Source organism: Mustela erminea, chromosome 2 (genome assembly GCF_009829155.1).
Source record: "Mustela erminea isolate mMusErm1 chromosome 2, mMusErm1.Pri, whole genome shotgun sequence".
NCBI lineage: Eukaryota > Metazoa > Chordata > Mammalia > Carnivora > Mustelidae > Mustela > Mustela erminea.
Window position 1 is genome coordinate 21,744,607 of NC_045615.1, and position 16,288 is coordinate 21,760,894.

A 16,288-nucleotide genomic window follows, 5' to 3' on the forward strand; every position below is an offset into this window, starting at 1 on the left:
TCTGATGCTGCAAACGACACCATCGTGTCTGAATCAATGTGACATCTTGTTAAGTGGTCAGTGTAACAGATGGTCCTTGTCTTAGGCGTGTTATTTTTCTAAAAAAAATAACATGCAGAAACAGGTTTTTTTTTCAAACCCTAATTAGAATAAAAATGACCTCAATTTCAAAATTCATATTATTCCAGTTTATGGTATACATTTTTTTTTTTTTTCATAATCTTACCAGATTTCCCCCTCACTGATAAACAAGATCTATCTGTAGAAGGCCCCTCACGCTCGCTGCAGTTCTGGTATGTGTTAGAGCACCTGTGTCATTTATTTACAGCCAGGCCAGAACTCAGCCACTTTGGTCTAGGAATTGATGGACCATGTTTTTTGTGGTTGTCTTATTGTACCAGTGAGTGGGATCCCAGTGGTCTCTGTGACGTCCACTGATTCTCTAATAATCTTACATGGTCAACTCTAGTATGAGTTAAAAGATAATTCAGTGTTTTGTCACCTTAACTGATGTCCCAAAAGGGATGTGTTTTTGTGGAAGTGCCCTTGAATATAAGCATCACAGTTGCCACTGACGGTAGGAGATGTTACGCTGATCAAAATAGCATTTGACAATCTAAAAATTTAGAAGGGGCTTGGTTACATGGCAACCATAGTTTACCACTGATAGTCCTAGAAATCATCAAAAAAATTCTTCTAACCATATATTTTATATATAGTGTTTTGTATAAAAAAAAGTCTTTGGTACCTTAGATTTTTATATACTTACATAGTTAGTATTTCTTTTGGATACAAGGACACATGTTTCTGGTAGAGCAAAGAAAACACAAAGTCATAACCCACTGTGAAAATTTCCTCTTGACTGCTATATTAAGGTGGAAATATCCAACAGCAAGCTTACAACCTTGAGCACTTCATAAAATCCAAACCATGTTAAGACTTAACACCTGAATTTCTCTCCACACAGAAAGGATACAAAAACCCAATATTCTCTGGTGAAAGAATTTTTAAAAAATTATCCAAGCCCCATTTTTGTAGGATATAGACTCTAATACTAACTTTCTGCAGATATAATGGTATGCAGAACACAGACATTTCAATAAAAGACAGAAAACCTTTGTGACTTATTATCGCTTCAAACATGGACATTTTGGGTATATACTTAAAGACACTGCTTAATTTCAATAAACGACCACAGTTTCCTCACTTGTAAAAAAAGGAGCTGTAAAACAGTAAGATTCCCACCTGATAACTAGTGAACTTCAAGAATGAGAACAAAGTTAATTGCTGAATTCGGGAGTATGGCTAGACTCTCGTGGGCATAAAGGGTGACAGCAAATCACTTTTCCTAGTACAAAAAAAGATTTGTATTAAATTGCAACTTATGGAATATCACGTATTCTTCGTGAAGCAAAAGGCTTGTTCCTCTAGCAACAGACCTGGCACACGTTATAAGGACGGACATTTACTCTGATAAAGCCCAGGTATGCGGTTATGCTTCTGAGGCAAGAGCGGAGCGTGGCTCACACTTGCAGAGGTGACTTTCCCAGTGTGTGCAGGGTTGGGTGGAGACGTGGAAGGTAGCGAGCAGCTGTGCTCCCGTTCCAGGATCACAGACTCCTTCTACTATCCGCAGCACCTTCCTTTGGAAGAAGAAAACAGCTAAACCTCTAGAGACTGTTATCACAGACACTACTCCATTCACTAATCGACCTGGGTCCTAGAAAACATTCTCAGGTGCCATCGCTTTGTATGAAAGGTAGTTTATTTTGTTTGTATGAATCCTTCTAAAAGCTGATAAGTCATCGGCCTAAATAATAATAAAAAAAGATGATATTCAACTCAATTAATCTATTAGAGATGAGCCACGTTGTCCTTTCTTATTATTCTGAACATCTGTCACAAAGCAGATTTTGTTCAGGACACGATGAACAACTGCATCATTCATGACTGGGTGAAGTAAGTATGATAGTACCAGGTCACTACATCAGCAGTGACATCTGTTTCCCGTAAAACATCACCGGTCAGACACATACTACACATGCACATGAGGTGGCGTGAACGCCATGCTTATTCAAAGCGTAGCCTAACTGCTCCACATCTTCTTTAACCACATGTAGAAAATACCTAGTCAATACAGCTCAGGAGGACAGCCGATGTACCTAACCTCCTCTACTTGGAAATTCTGTGACCTTCTGAATGTTCTCTAATCAGAATAGAATGGCCATGCAGTCTTTAAGGACAAACAAATGATTCTTTGGGTTTCTGTTTTCATCCACTAGAAGAAACACACATTAAAGGCCAATGCTTCAAAAGCGTTAGCCCCCGAGCGCCTGGATGGCTCAGTTGGTTAAGTATCTGACTTTGGATTTTGGCTCAGGTCACGATCGAGGACTCTTAGGATTGAGCCCAGCATCTGTCTGGCTCAGTGTGGAGTTGGCTTGTCTCTCCCCTCTGCTCCTCCCCCAGCTGGCACTCTCTGTCTCTCTCTCTCAAACAAAATAAAACAAAATAAAATGTTAAAAAACAAAAACAAAAACGTGTTAGCTTGCTGTGATCTCTTGAACAGGCAGGACCCCATTCCCCAGCCGGGCACTGGGTCCCGCACCCTGGTAAAAGAGTGTGAGTCGAGCCCCTCCCTCAGTGTACTGCTGGGCACAAAGAACTGGGGGGTGGTTCGGCAGCCAATTGACAGCAGTGTTCTTCTGCAACAAGTATAAAGAATAGCAGTCAGGAAAGATATAAAATATAATAAAAATTAGAAAAGCAAAATCACTCTTCTGAGTAGTTTCTGGAATAGAATTTCAATGATTTGAAGACCATGACTGGTGGACCTTGAGTGAAAAAGTCTCCCACTTCGGGTTAGGACTCCAAAGAAAAGAGCACAAGGGGTCATACTGAAGCCAAAAAGCAACTTTTTGTGTTTACTGTTTTTCTTCCCCTGCAAAGGTGCAGGAGAGCCTTACCACACCTAATTTCAAAACTAAGACAACAGCATACAGCATGGTGGATGGTTAATAACACTGTATCACCTATTTGAAAGTTGCTCAGAAAGCAGATCTTAAAACTCATCAGGAGAAAAAAAAGTTTGTAACTATGGTGATAGATTTTAACTAGACTTACTGGGGCAATCAGTTTGCCATATGTGCAAATATGCGATCATCATATTGTATACCTGCAACTAATACAATGTTACATGTCAATTAGGTCTCAATATAAAAACTAAGCTGACAATGGGATGTAACATTTTTATTTGATAAATGAGAGATAGTGGAGGGCTGTCAAGTCACAGGGGGAAGAGGACAGAGGAAAAAAAAGAGGACAAGAGAAAGCCAGAAAAAGAGTCAAGCCGAAGGGGAGGGCTGAGACAAGAAAGAAAAAATAAATGTCAGTTCTGGTGGGAGGGAAGTTAGGGAAAGCAGAACTAGTGAGAAGAAAAGGGCAGTGGGAAAGAAACAGCCCCTTCCATTCTCAAGTGTAAGCCCACAGTTCTTCATGCCCCATGCACAGTTCGATAGCTTCAACACTGAAATTCAGACACTCGTTCCCCGTGCCGCGCAGGTACAATTCCTCATGCCTGGACCACAGAGCATCGTGTTCACTGTACCCATCCAAATTCTAACCCTCCTTTAGAGGCTAAAACAAGTTTTAAAGCCAGATAATTCTGCCAGGCAGCTTTCTTTGCTATTTTCAGCCCAAGGGAATCACCTTCTCTTTAAACTCCTGGAGCCCCCATCTCAAATAAAACTTATTTGTCACACTTGTCATGTGGACTCCATCCTGTTGGGCCACCACTCTTGTGTCTTGGTCTTAATTCGCCAACCACCTGACAGAATCCTTGCAACAGCCACCATGCTGCTTTGCATATTGTAAATATTCTCATCATTTATTAATGACCAGTGAAACACAACTGTTGTTCATAATTTTTTTTTAGCTGAACAATAGGAAGACATACATTTCACATGAGGGGAAGCAATTACGATATTCACTTATAATACTGTCCTCCTCCCTTTTAATTGGCCTCATTTTAGTCACAAGACCTCATAGCTATAAGTTATCTTGTTGGAAAAGCAGAATCATAAACTATAAGAGGTTGGAAGAGACCCTAAGACCCTTCCATTTCCATTACTTTATAGAGGCATGGAGACATAGGGCATAACAAGAACAGCATGAACTTCCACGGAGATACTGAGAGCGACCTCTCAGCAGCTATGCGATCTTAGATAACCCTACTGAACTTCTCTCTGCCTGAGGCAGCTGAATTATTTATAAAGCAGTGATAATAGTATCTGCCTGAAGACGTGACTGTCTATAAACAAGACAGCACACATAAAAGCATCAAGTAGGGAAAATGGCACATAGTAGGCTCTCTAAATGTTCTGCTACTAGACCGAGAGCCCTTTAAGCATGAGGACCACGTTCTACTCAGGTGCGAATCTCAGATACCTTGAGAAGAGATTAAGTCCTTCCTGAATGAGAAAACAGAGATCCAGACCACAAGTGAGGCTTCCCCAAAGCAAAGCAGAATAACAAGTCTGGGTTGGGTTTTATCGATCGCCTTGTCTAGTGTTTCTCAAAATGTGGTCTGGGGACTCTGGGATATCCCCAAGACCCTTTCCAGGGGTCTACAAGGTACTCCTTTTTCCAACTAACTACCTGGTGAAACAGGAATTTTTTTTTCATATACTTCAGCCAAAACAACCTATCACCACAGACTAAATATGAGAAGCAGACAAGGGAATACAACAGTCTTCATTGAAGTCAGACTGAAAGGATTTATAAAAAAGCAAAAAGAGTGACATTAATACTTTTTTTAAAAAAGTTACTTTTCATAAAATATTTATTCTATGCTGCTTATGTTATTTATATAATATGTACTTGTTATTTTAAAGTGAATGATAAGACCATATTCTAAAATTTTGTTTTAATTTCTTATATGGGTAAATAAATATGAATAATACAAACAAAAGCTCTAAAAGCACCAGCTCATCATCCATCAAATTCCCCCTCCAAAGCACTTGATTGTACCCTATTATCCATGTAAGTGAAGATGATATAGACTGAATGTTTGTGTCCCCCCAAATTCACATGTAGAAACCCTAATCCCCAAGGTGATAACAATGGGAGGTGAGACTTTGGGGAGTAAATAGGTTAACATGAGCACAGCCCCCATGATGGGATTTACAAAAGAAGCAGCAGCAGAGACACCAGAGCTTTCTGTCTTCCCCATATGAGGACACAGTGAGAAGGCAGCTGCCTATAAGTCAGGAAGAGGGCCCTCCTGGAACACAACCATAAAGGTACCCTGACGTCCGATTTTCAGCCTCTAGAACTGTGAGGAATGAATGTCTGCTGTCCAAGCCACCCAGCCTGTGGTATTTTGTTATTGCAGTCCAAGGTGACTAAGACAGAGAGTGATATCACACCTGCTGCAAAAAAGAAATTAGGAGTTTATAAACTCCTAGTTCCCTTGATTCTACTGAGGCCGTTGCTATCTCAAAGTGCAGGAGCACCGTTGAGGGGCCATTGGACAAAGGATGCCACATCTGTAAATATGGACCCTGACTAGAGCAGTATTCCTACTGCAGAGACACAGAAGAGCTTTTTTTTTAGAAGATTTATTTTGAGAGAGAATGAGAGTGCATGTGCAAGTGTGGGGGGCAGGAAGGGCGAAGCAGAAGGAGAGGTAAACTGAGAATCTTAAGAAGACTCTGCAGAGCCCAACACGGGGCTGAATTCCAGAACCCTGAGATCATGACCCAAGAGCTGGCGAATTAACCAACTGAGCTACCCAGGCATCCCACAGATGAGCTTTAATAAGTAGGGAAGGTCACCAAATATGGCCCCTTTCCCCCCCTTTCCCTTCTCTACTTATTTCTTTCAGAAAAGTATCAATGCCAAAACCAATGCCCCCAACCCCTGCTCAAAAATTAATCTCTTCAGAGCCCTCCAGATACACAAATCAATTATTTTGCTTAGGTTTCATGGGTGGAAGTGAGGGATTGAAACTCAAATCATCTCTCATGTATGACACAGTAAAAATGGATAATCATGAGGTTTTGGTTCTATAAGTGTCTAGAGATGAAAGTTCACTGAATAGTTTACATATCAAGACACATTCAAGTGTGTTCTCCTCCTTCACTCTGGAGGAGTATGATCAAAGACAGCATCTATGTGTCTGTGATGACCTGTGTCAAGGGAGGAAGCCTAGCACTACTCTCCTCAGTTTTGTAACTAACTTACGCATTCCTCAGCACCTGCCCCAATCTTACAATGTAATCACTGCATCGAAATTAATTTTTCTGTTTATCGATTATTTAAAAAAAAAAGAAATTCATCACAGTGATTTTATTTTGTATTGAAAGGAAGAGTATTTTTAGCTCAAGAGACCAAAGTCTTCGGGCATGTTAACTGAAATACAAAGCAACACGTTAATATTAGCCACGCTAAGCCTTTTACAGATACCATGTGACCTTAAACTTGTTTTGACTTTTAATCAAAATAAAAAATAGCTCCCTCTATTTATTCAGAATAAAGCTTGGACATTTTTCTTGCATCATTACTACTTGGTGCAATTTTGGGGCATCTGGGGGTTTCAGTTGGTTAAGCATCTGGTTTTGATTTTGGCTCAGATCACTATCTCAGAGTCATGAGATTGAGCCCTTTGTGGGTCTCCACAATCAGTGTGGAATCTGCCTGAAGATTCTCTTTCCCTCTCCCTCTGATCCTCACCCTGTTCAGGTTCTCCCTCTCGCTCTCTCAAATAAATAAATAAATCCTAAAAAAAAAAAAAAAAAAAAAAAGACAGCCAGTGTCTTTCTTCAACAGAAGACTGGTTATAAAAAACAAAACAACAAGAGCAAAACCAGAAAAATCCCTGAAACCCAACCCCCCAACCTCTTTCCCCTAAAAAACTACTCTGCGCAACCTCTATAGAGTTCTACAGAGTTTAAACAGTGCATTCCTTTTACAGTCTCCTTTTTGTTTCAATTTCATACTATACTGGCAATTACCTGGCTTCATTACTACTTAGGAAATTTCTCAAGTATGCTACAAGATGCAACATGTAAGAAATATTAACATATAGCAGTGTTCCTGAAGGAAAATTTGAAAGAATGCTATAAAAAAACGAATCTTTTTCATTAAGTTCACATGCTATGCCCTAAAAGCATTATAGAGTAAACCCGTATCAGGAATCTAGCATCCGACATTTGTACTAGAAAGAGCACTCATCAACAGACCCCAAAAAAGCCACTGAGTGCCAATATGTACAAAGTATTTTGCTAAACATAGGAAAGTTTTTTCAAGTATGCTTCCTGCGCTCTAGAAGTTTACAGTACAGCTGGACTGAAAATGTATATAAAACATAAAAAGCAGCAGATAGTTGATAGAGAAAAAAGTAATACAGAAAAGAAAGTTTTGGGGGCAAAAAGGCCCTCTTGATTTTGAAGACAAGAGAAGCCGGCAGAGAGGAGGAGTCCTTCGGCTTAGGTGAGGGAGAGGAAAGGAAAATGTCAGGAGCAAAGGCACAGCAGCGCAAAGACAGGACTACGGGAAGAGGAAGGTTAATTTGGCTTGTGCAGAGTTTATGCAGAGAAGCAGCAGGAAATAATGCTGAAAACAGCACTTTAAAATTAATTAGTTCATCAAGCACTTACAAATGACAGACAGTATTATAGGTGCTGGGTCTGCGAAGACAAACCAGACAGGCCAGGTTCCTACCTTCTCTGAGCCTACGTCACGGTGGCAGGAGACGTACTACAAAGAACAGAAATGTGCGGTATGATGGGGAGGGACAGAGCAGATGGGTCTCTCTAGATCTGGCGGTCAGGCTTCTGAACAAGGAATACTTCCAGCTGAGACAGAAGGGGAGAAAGGACCACCCTCCTGCACAGAACAAATAGCAGGTAGAAAGGGTCTGAGAAAGGGATGGGCTTAGAGCCTTCAAAGCACCATAAGGAGGTCAACATGGCTAACCAAAGGCGCTGGTAAATCTTCTGAGGGAATCCGAACTGCACCTTATTATTTCAAACACCACTTTGTCGCGGTCGTACACCTGGATGATGGTATGTTCCCTGAGCTACGGTCCTGGGAGACACAGCAGGTGAGACTTCTTTCCCTTGCTGCCTCCACTTCTGCTCTCCCGCCCACTGCCAGCACGCGGTGTACGTGATCCGTGACTCCTCCCTGTTGTATTCCCAGTGCCTAGAACCGTGCTTGGTTTCCTGAAGTTGCTCAAGAAACATTTGTTGCGTGAATGAACTGGATAAATATCACTTACTGCCTTCTCCGAAGAACAGTCCAAAATGAGAAGGCTGGGTTTGGCGAAGAAGGAGACAGGTCCAGGAATGAGTTATAAGGTTTATCTGCAGTCCTCATCTTAATACTCCTCTCTTCAGTGTTCTTGCCTTCCTCAGGTAGGGCAGTGCCTGACCCCTGCACGCTCATTTCAAGAACTTCCCTTAATGTGAGCAGGAACCCAGAAGCAGCACCCACAGCCAAGTTACCCATTTATTTAAGACCTTCCCTCCTCTCAAACCTTTTGCCGGAAATGTCTAGAAGTAACTTTTTGCTCTGACTCTACTTATCACTACGCTAGCTGATTAAAGGGGAGAAATACTGTTTTCAAAGAATGGGAGAAAAAAGAAGAGAAGAAATACCTCTCGTTTGGGGTTCTGCACCTACCTTTCCTCTGCTTCCCTCTGTGACTGAATGCTTATTTCTTTTTTGTAGCTTAGAAAATCTCCTCAGGTTTCATTGTAGCTTTGCTTACAGTTCCCTCTGCCTTCAGATAGCAAGAGGTCTTCCCACACCCTACCTTTGTGCAACAGAAAAAATGCCATTCTGCAATGTTTCTGCCACTTGCAGGCAAGGGTTGACCGTTTTCTAATTTGTGACATTGTTTTTCTTCATTCATGAGTGTCGATCTCCAAAGTCTACAGGGGCTGGGCATGAGGGAAAAGGGCAGGTGCAAGCAGCAGGCAGCAGTGGGAACCATGGGGAGAGGGGCAGCATATGCACCCTCTAAAGAGGGAGCTGTGGCTCCTGTCCGACTCACAAATGGCCACACCATTCTGCTGCAGACTCTGGCTTTCTCGCTGGTAGAACAGGACCCGGTTTCCATAGGGTCCAATGGAAAGATAAGGCACAGAAGGGGGACTTTCTGTTCTTTCAGTTTATCTCTTCATACTGACCCAGAGGAAAAAAACAGAAGAAATATCAGAAGACAGGAGGTATGAGTAGGGGTGTGTGTGTGTGTGTGTGTGTGTGTGTGTAAGACACAGAGAGAGACAGAAAGAGATGGAGACGGAGGAAGGGGGGGGAGCAGGGAAGGTGGTGGGAAAGGTTGGAGGTCAGACACTGGGAACTACACAGAACAGTGTCCCAGTGTGCACAGGGGAAGTAAGAAATCCTGTCTGGAAGCCACAGAGAGGGAAGAGAAGAGGGGAAGAGCCATTGGGGACAGAGAAGAAAAGTAAATGAAGCCAGGGAAGGGGAAGTTGACCCAGGCTCATCCTACTTCCGTGGCTCCTCCCATCAGAACTCCTGTCCCCCACATCGCTGGCTCTCACCCTGCTGGAGTGAGAGTACCAAGCATGCAGTACCAACCATGCTGCCTTAGGAGGGCTGGGGGAGGCCTGTCATGTCCTAACTCCATCCACTTCTGGCCTTTGTGGGGACAGCCTGATCCCAGCTGGCACAACAGTGACACGGCCTTGGTATACACAGCCCAAGTATGAGCCAGGCCTCTCAGAGCTTTAGGACCTTAAGTGAAGAGGGTCCTTAAGGGCACTGGGGAGGGCCTCTCATTAAGGACAACTGGACCATGGCAGCACAATGATCCCCTACTGGGGCGACAATAAGGACAGACAGCACTCCATGAAACAGGAAATGACTGCTAACTGAGTCTATACTTCCCTCCTGGTGCTGCCATCACACAGTCAATGGCCGGGAGGGGGGGTTCACCTTCCATCACTAAGAAGCTGAGGTTGAGGAGTCCAGGTCCAGGGCAGACACACTGAGAGCGCTCACTCACAGGGGCTCAGAAAGTGGCACCAAGATTTAAACTCTAAGGTTTAGGAACCACAAAGGCAGTGCAAGATCATTCAAGAACCATTTTTTGTTGGGCGACCACTTGGTACAATAGAAACATGATTTTAAATATACTTTTGATTCTAAAATATTGGTCAAGACTTAAAAGAGAGTAGTAACACCGAACCTGCCTTTCAGAAACTTAAAAAAAAAATTGGAAGAAATTTCATTACAGGCTTAAATGGCAGTTTTAATATGTGTACTGAATTGATAAGAAATTTGAATACTTGCAGCGATCTGTAGCAATATATGATAAGCTGTTTCAAGGTACAATTGAATAATTAATCATTTAATACATATTTGAAAAGTTTCACATTTATAATAAGAAAAGTTCTATGCTAATTTAAAGTATTAACTCATATCTTCACCCCAATGTTTAATAAAAAAAGATGGGAAAGAATGTTTTCCTTAATTATTCCCTGCTCCCCACCTTTCCTCCAACTCCAATAAAGCCAGTACACAGTATAAGGATAAGATCTTTGGGAACTTTCAGATCTTTTTTACAGGAGAAGGCAAACACAAAGAATCAACTGTTGGAAGTTTTGGTCGGGGTTTTAAATATAGCAAAGCTTGTGGTGTGAAAACTGCATCCCCTATCACACTTCTTTTTTTTTTTTTTTTTTAAAGATTTTATTTATCTGTCAGAGAGAGAGCGAGAGCGAGCACAGGCAGACAGAGTGGAAGGCAGAGTCAGAGGGAGAAGCAGGCTCCCCGCGGAGCAAGGAGTCTGATGTGGGACTCGATCCCAGGACGCTGGGACCATGACCTGAGCCGAAGGCAGCTGCTTAACCAACTGAGCCACCCAGGCGTCCCCTCTATCACACTTCTTTATCATAAATGTCATCCTCATAATTAGCAATGATAACTTAGAAAGCGTCTTCTAGCCTAATTGATTGTTTGCTTCATTTGGTCAATAATTCATTCATTCGGCAAATATTTAGAGTTCTTCCTTTGCCTTGGACACCATGCCAGGTGCTGGAAATTAAAAACTGATTACGACAGAGCTTGTGATTTCAGCAGAGAGGTACCAGGGAAACAAAGTAGGGATACAGACACCCAAGAACTGCGGGTGCAAGTGAGAGGTGGCCTGAGCCTATGGAGGTTGGCGGGACAGCAAGGTAGGATCCCGCAAGGGAGGATCCCACAAGAGCGGATCTACCTGCCACCGAACAGCGTACGTTACTTCCTTGCACTCTTGGAAGGGTACTGGCTGAGGGAAAGACCAGGGACATGTTGAGCAGACAAGAATGTGAAAGGTGCTGGCAGGCAAGCGGGAGGTGTCCTTCCCGCTTTCTGGTTCACCACCCGCTGGGCTCACATGGCTTTTAATGCAGGTAGCCATACTTTCTTTCAGGAAACCCCCTCTTTCCTTGGGATCTCCCCTATCTCGTGTCCTTTACCGCTTCTAAAGTAAGCCCAGAATTTGTATCTTCAGCTGGGACCTCTCTCTAAGCTTCAGGTGTGGATAATAACTGCTTATTTACTATCTTTCCTTGACTAGTATTTGAAAGGCAATTCAATTTTACGTTTAAGACTGGCCTCACACTATCCCTTCCTCTTCCCTTCCGAACTCTGGTCCTCTAGCCTTGCTCCCTTCTCCCAGGCAGTGACACCGTATCCTACCTGGCACGTAAGGCAGAGGCCTGGAAGTCTTCCTAGACACCCCTTCTCCTCCCCTCCATTCTCTACCTGCAGCTGACCACCAGCAATTCCCACAGATTTTGCCTTTTAACATCTTGGCATTTCTCTCCATGTCCCATCACTACACAGCTCTGCATGGAGTTCCTTCCTGCTGCTGGGTCTGCACATCCTGGGCCGTCAGCCTCCATCAGCACCCCTCCTCCGGTACTCCCTCCACCTGGGTGACACTAGTTTACGCAATACCGAGGAAGCTTTCCCAACTAGAGCAATCCCTCCCATTAACTGCCCCCGAAGTGCTTGCCCTTTCAATACTTACAATCATGATTTTCGGATCCTCGGATCAAGATCTGTCTCCCTGATTGGACCGTATGTTCCATGAGCCGGGAACTGTCTATACATTTTCCCCCTATTCTGAAGGTACTGTTCAGAACGCTGGCAACAGTTATCAAATATTCCTTCAATAAATGCAGGACGAAGCCTGCGTGTGCAAGCAGACCCTAGCTGCAGGCCATCCTCTCTAACTTAGTAGTTTCCCTAACAGATACAGGGTCTGTGATAGCATCCGATAACAGAGCCACTGATCAAGCTCTTTATGTTGGTGTGATTGATCAAAAGGCTTTATATCATTTCCAGATGTTTTCTGGAAGTAGGTTCTCCTCTTTCTCAACTTTGAAAAACAAGCTCTGCCCTATTTCTAGTCGAGAGAAACCTGCAGAACTCTAGGGTGAGGTTAAGGTCAAAGGTTTAAGAACAAGATAGAACTTTCATTCTAATAATTATATAGTATCATAACATTTAACTATTTATAACATTAGAAAGCCATTATTGTGATTCCACTTTATCTGTATTAGTATTTTTTACAGTAGGAAAATGTACACAAAGTGTATATGGCCTTTTCTATCTTTGGTTTCCTATTTATTTCCCAAACCTTTCAATCACATTAATTTAGGCTTCAAATATAAGCTGCTTTCTCCTAAATCTCATTTGTTAAAAAGGATTCTAACACTTTAGTACTGTTCCGAGAATGTATATACTCGGGTATGTGCATATAATTAAGAACTAATAGAGTACAGTGAAAGCATAGGCACCAAAAGAAAAAAAATAAACTGCACTTCATTAAAATCAAAAACTCTAATTTTAAATGCCTCAAGGAATACTATCAAGAGTGAAAAGACAGCACACAGATGGGGAAAGTATACAAAACACATCTCTGATAAGGGTTTAATATCCAGAGTATATAAAGAACTCCTACAACCCCAGAACAAAAAGACAAACCATCCAATTAAAAATGATCAAAGGACTTGAACAGACACGTCTCTGAAGAAGGTCTACAAATGGCCAATAAGCTCGTGAATGGAGGCCCAACAACATTAGTCATTAGGGAAATGCAAATCAAAACCACAATGAGAAAGGACTTCACAGCTCCTAAGAGATCAATCAGAGAAAGACAGATGCTGTATGATACCACTTACATGTGGAATCTCAAAAAGGCTAACTGGTAAAAACAGATCACAACAGTGGCTACTACAGGGTGAAAGGAGCGGGGGGGGGGGGGGGAGAGGTGCGGCTTTAAAGGTACAAACTAGCAACGAGTAGACAAGTTCGGCAGACTTAATATACAGTGTAGGGAATGTATGAAATATTTTATTATAATCGTCAACCTTGCTAATGGCCTAGATCTTAATTACTCTTGCCAGAAGAAAGAAATGACAATCATGGGACTTGACAGAGTGCTAAGTACCAGATACGATGGCAATCATATTACAATATATAAATATTGAAAATCAACGTGTACACCTTAAATTCACAGTATTATATATCAAATATATTTAGAAAAAAAAAAAGAAATACAAACCCATCCCCAAACATTTTATACCTACTAGAATAGCTATTAAAAACAAAAAACCTAGGGCCTCCTGGGTGGCTCATTTTGTTAAACATCTGACTCTTGATTTTGGCTCAGGTCAAGATCTCAGGGTGCTGGCGTGGAGCCCTATGTTTGGCTCTGCGCTTAGTGGGCAGTCTGCTTAAGAGTCTCTCTCCCCTTTTCCCTCTGTCCCTTTCTCTCCCTCCCTCCCTGTCAAATCAATCAATCAATCAATCAATCGATCTTAAAAAAAAAAAAAAGAAAAAAAGTAAAAGCCCTAAACAGAAAATAAGTGTTAGCAAGGATGTGGTGAAACTGAACTCTTGTAACTACTGTTGCATTGCTGGTGGGAATGTACAATAATAGCACAAGTGCTGTGGAAAAGAGTATGGTGGTTCCTCAAAAGTTGAACGCAGAATTACAGTATGCTTCAGAGATTCTACTCCTAGATATACACCAAAAAGAAATGAAAGCTGGGACTCAAACAGATATTAGCATACGAATGTTTATAGCAATGTTATTTACAATAGCCAGAGGTGGAAATAACCCAAGTGTCTATTGACAGATGAATGAATAAACAAAATGTGGTCAAAGCTCTTTACTTGGTAAAGATAAATAAGGTAGTTATATTTTATAAAGTTGCAGCAAACACTGAATCCGTGAATACTGAACTCTTCCTCCTAAGGAAACACAGGGTTGGGTTCTCGAGATCCACTGATCACTTTCATCACCTGATCTATATACATAATTCTGTTGTATGTGTATTTCTGCTTAAGGGCAACTTATTAATAGATATATACCTGATTCATTAGCATTGAGCTTACAGCCAACAACACTATAACTCATGCCTGAAAAACACTTATCTAAGACCTGGATTTTCTTCCCCTAAGGAATGTCAGACTTCCTGCTTTAGGAACACCAGATAGCACTTCAGCCTTCTGCTTAGAGGTCACTTTAAACAGTGAAATCACCAACAAAAAGCACAAAAATGCAAAAAGCGTGGTACTAAATAGACCATGAAAAGGCCACTTGTTCACAGTATAAGAGCCGAAACAAAAAGGCAGAGAGAGTCTCTCGGCTGAAATGTACACACTGGGCGTCGCAATTTTATTGCTGCTCTGGGCACATCTGTGAAGGACTATGGAAGTGCTGTGTGTGTTCACTGTGGGGTTACAAATAAATGTAGCCAGAAGGTCAATTCACAAATACAGAATCTGCAAACGATGAGAATCGATCCTAGGTACATACATTGGAATATCATTCTGCCATAAAATGAAATTCTGATACACGGTACAGTAAGAATGAGCCTTGAAAACCTTATGCTTCAGTGAAATAAGCCAGACACAAAAGGATACATATCATATGACTCTATTTGGTTGAATTACCTTAGAATAGGCAAAGCCATGGATTAGAGATTATCAGGTGTTCGGGGGAGGGGAGACTGTGGAGTTCTTGTTTGAGGGGTTCAAAGTTTCTGTCTGGGACGATGAAGTCTGGGAGATTGATGGTGGGGAAGGTTGCACAGCAGTGTGAATGTGATTAATGCCACTGAACTGTACACTTAAAAATGGCTCAGATGGAAAATGTTTATGTTGTATGTATTTTATGGGAAAAATTAATAGATGTACTCAATAAGACCAAACACATCATTTAAATCTCCAGTTAAAATCAAACGGAGACCTGCTGGATGGCATGGAATAGAGATTCTTGTTTACCCACACTTTTAAAACAAGGAACATGTTTTTCTTTTGGTTTCTAGACCATATTTGAAAACAGGCTTCCTATTTAATAATATCCGCTGATTAATGAGGAAAACAAGTAGATGAAAATGTGCATGTCAGTTGTTTGGCCTCACTTCATGCTTTTGGTGAAAAATTATGCAGTAGAATTATTCTTTCTGACTAATTGCCGAAAGAAGAGTCACCTTGAGAACAAACAACTGATGTTCCTAATTTATATTGGAATAGAATAGTCTTCGTGTCCTACTGTATTGGGGTGAGCTGGACTTGGTAGGGAAATTGCTATGGTACCATTTAGGTATCTTGGCACTATGAGTCCACTTCTAATCTTTTGCATTGCTTTTCTGTCTTGTATTATCAATCTATTTCTTATCCGCTTCCTTTCTTACTGAAAACCCCTATTTTCCTACCTAGAGAGAGACATCTGATAGAATATGGCTGTGGTTACTATCATAATCCAAATGTTCCTTTTTTATATTAGGTGTTTCTTGACCCAACAGTTACAAAGAAGCAACTGGTGGAGATAAACGTAAACGAACTGCGCTAATGTAAACTTAACGTCGGAAGGGATTCATGGCCAAAGAAATCTCTCTTATAATTCTTTTGATCTTTTAAAATGCATCATAATACCAAAGATGTTTTACTACAGAGAAGCATTTTTGGCTTTTTTTTTTTATGATTTCAAAGAATGGTAATTATGAGTGTCATGAAAACACATTGAGCAGCTGTATACTGTTAACAATAGAACCACTATATGAATGCGTGCTAAAACTGGCGCTTCATACATTCCCATTTCCTAGAAACTAGAGAGCCTTCTCAAATGGAGTAGATACCAGAAGAGACTGTTTTCTATTAATCGTGGCGTTGTACCAGTCAAGTTTTTAGAGCCAACTGGATCATCTTTCTTTTGGGACAATTCCCACATACTATTATATGAGATCTATATATA

The 16,288-nt window shown here is 41.4% G+C and overlaps 1 protein-coding gene across 4 annotated transcripts in view; it reads right to left on the reverse strand.

The window, feature by feature from the left end:
* Positions 1 to 16,288, reverse strand: part of NR3C2 (nuclear receptor subfamily 3 group C member 2) — a 336,934-nt gene that overhangs the window by 52,358 nt on the left and 268,288 nt on the right. The gene's annotated exons all lie outside the window — the stretch shown is intronic.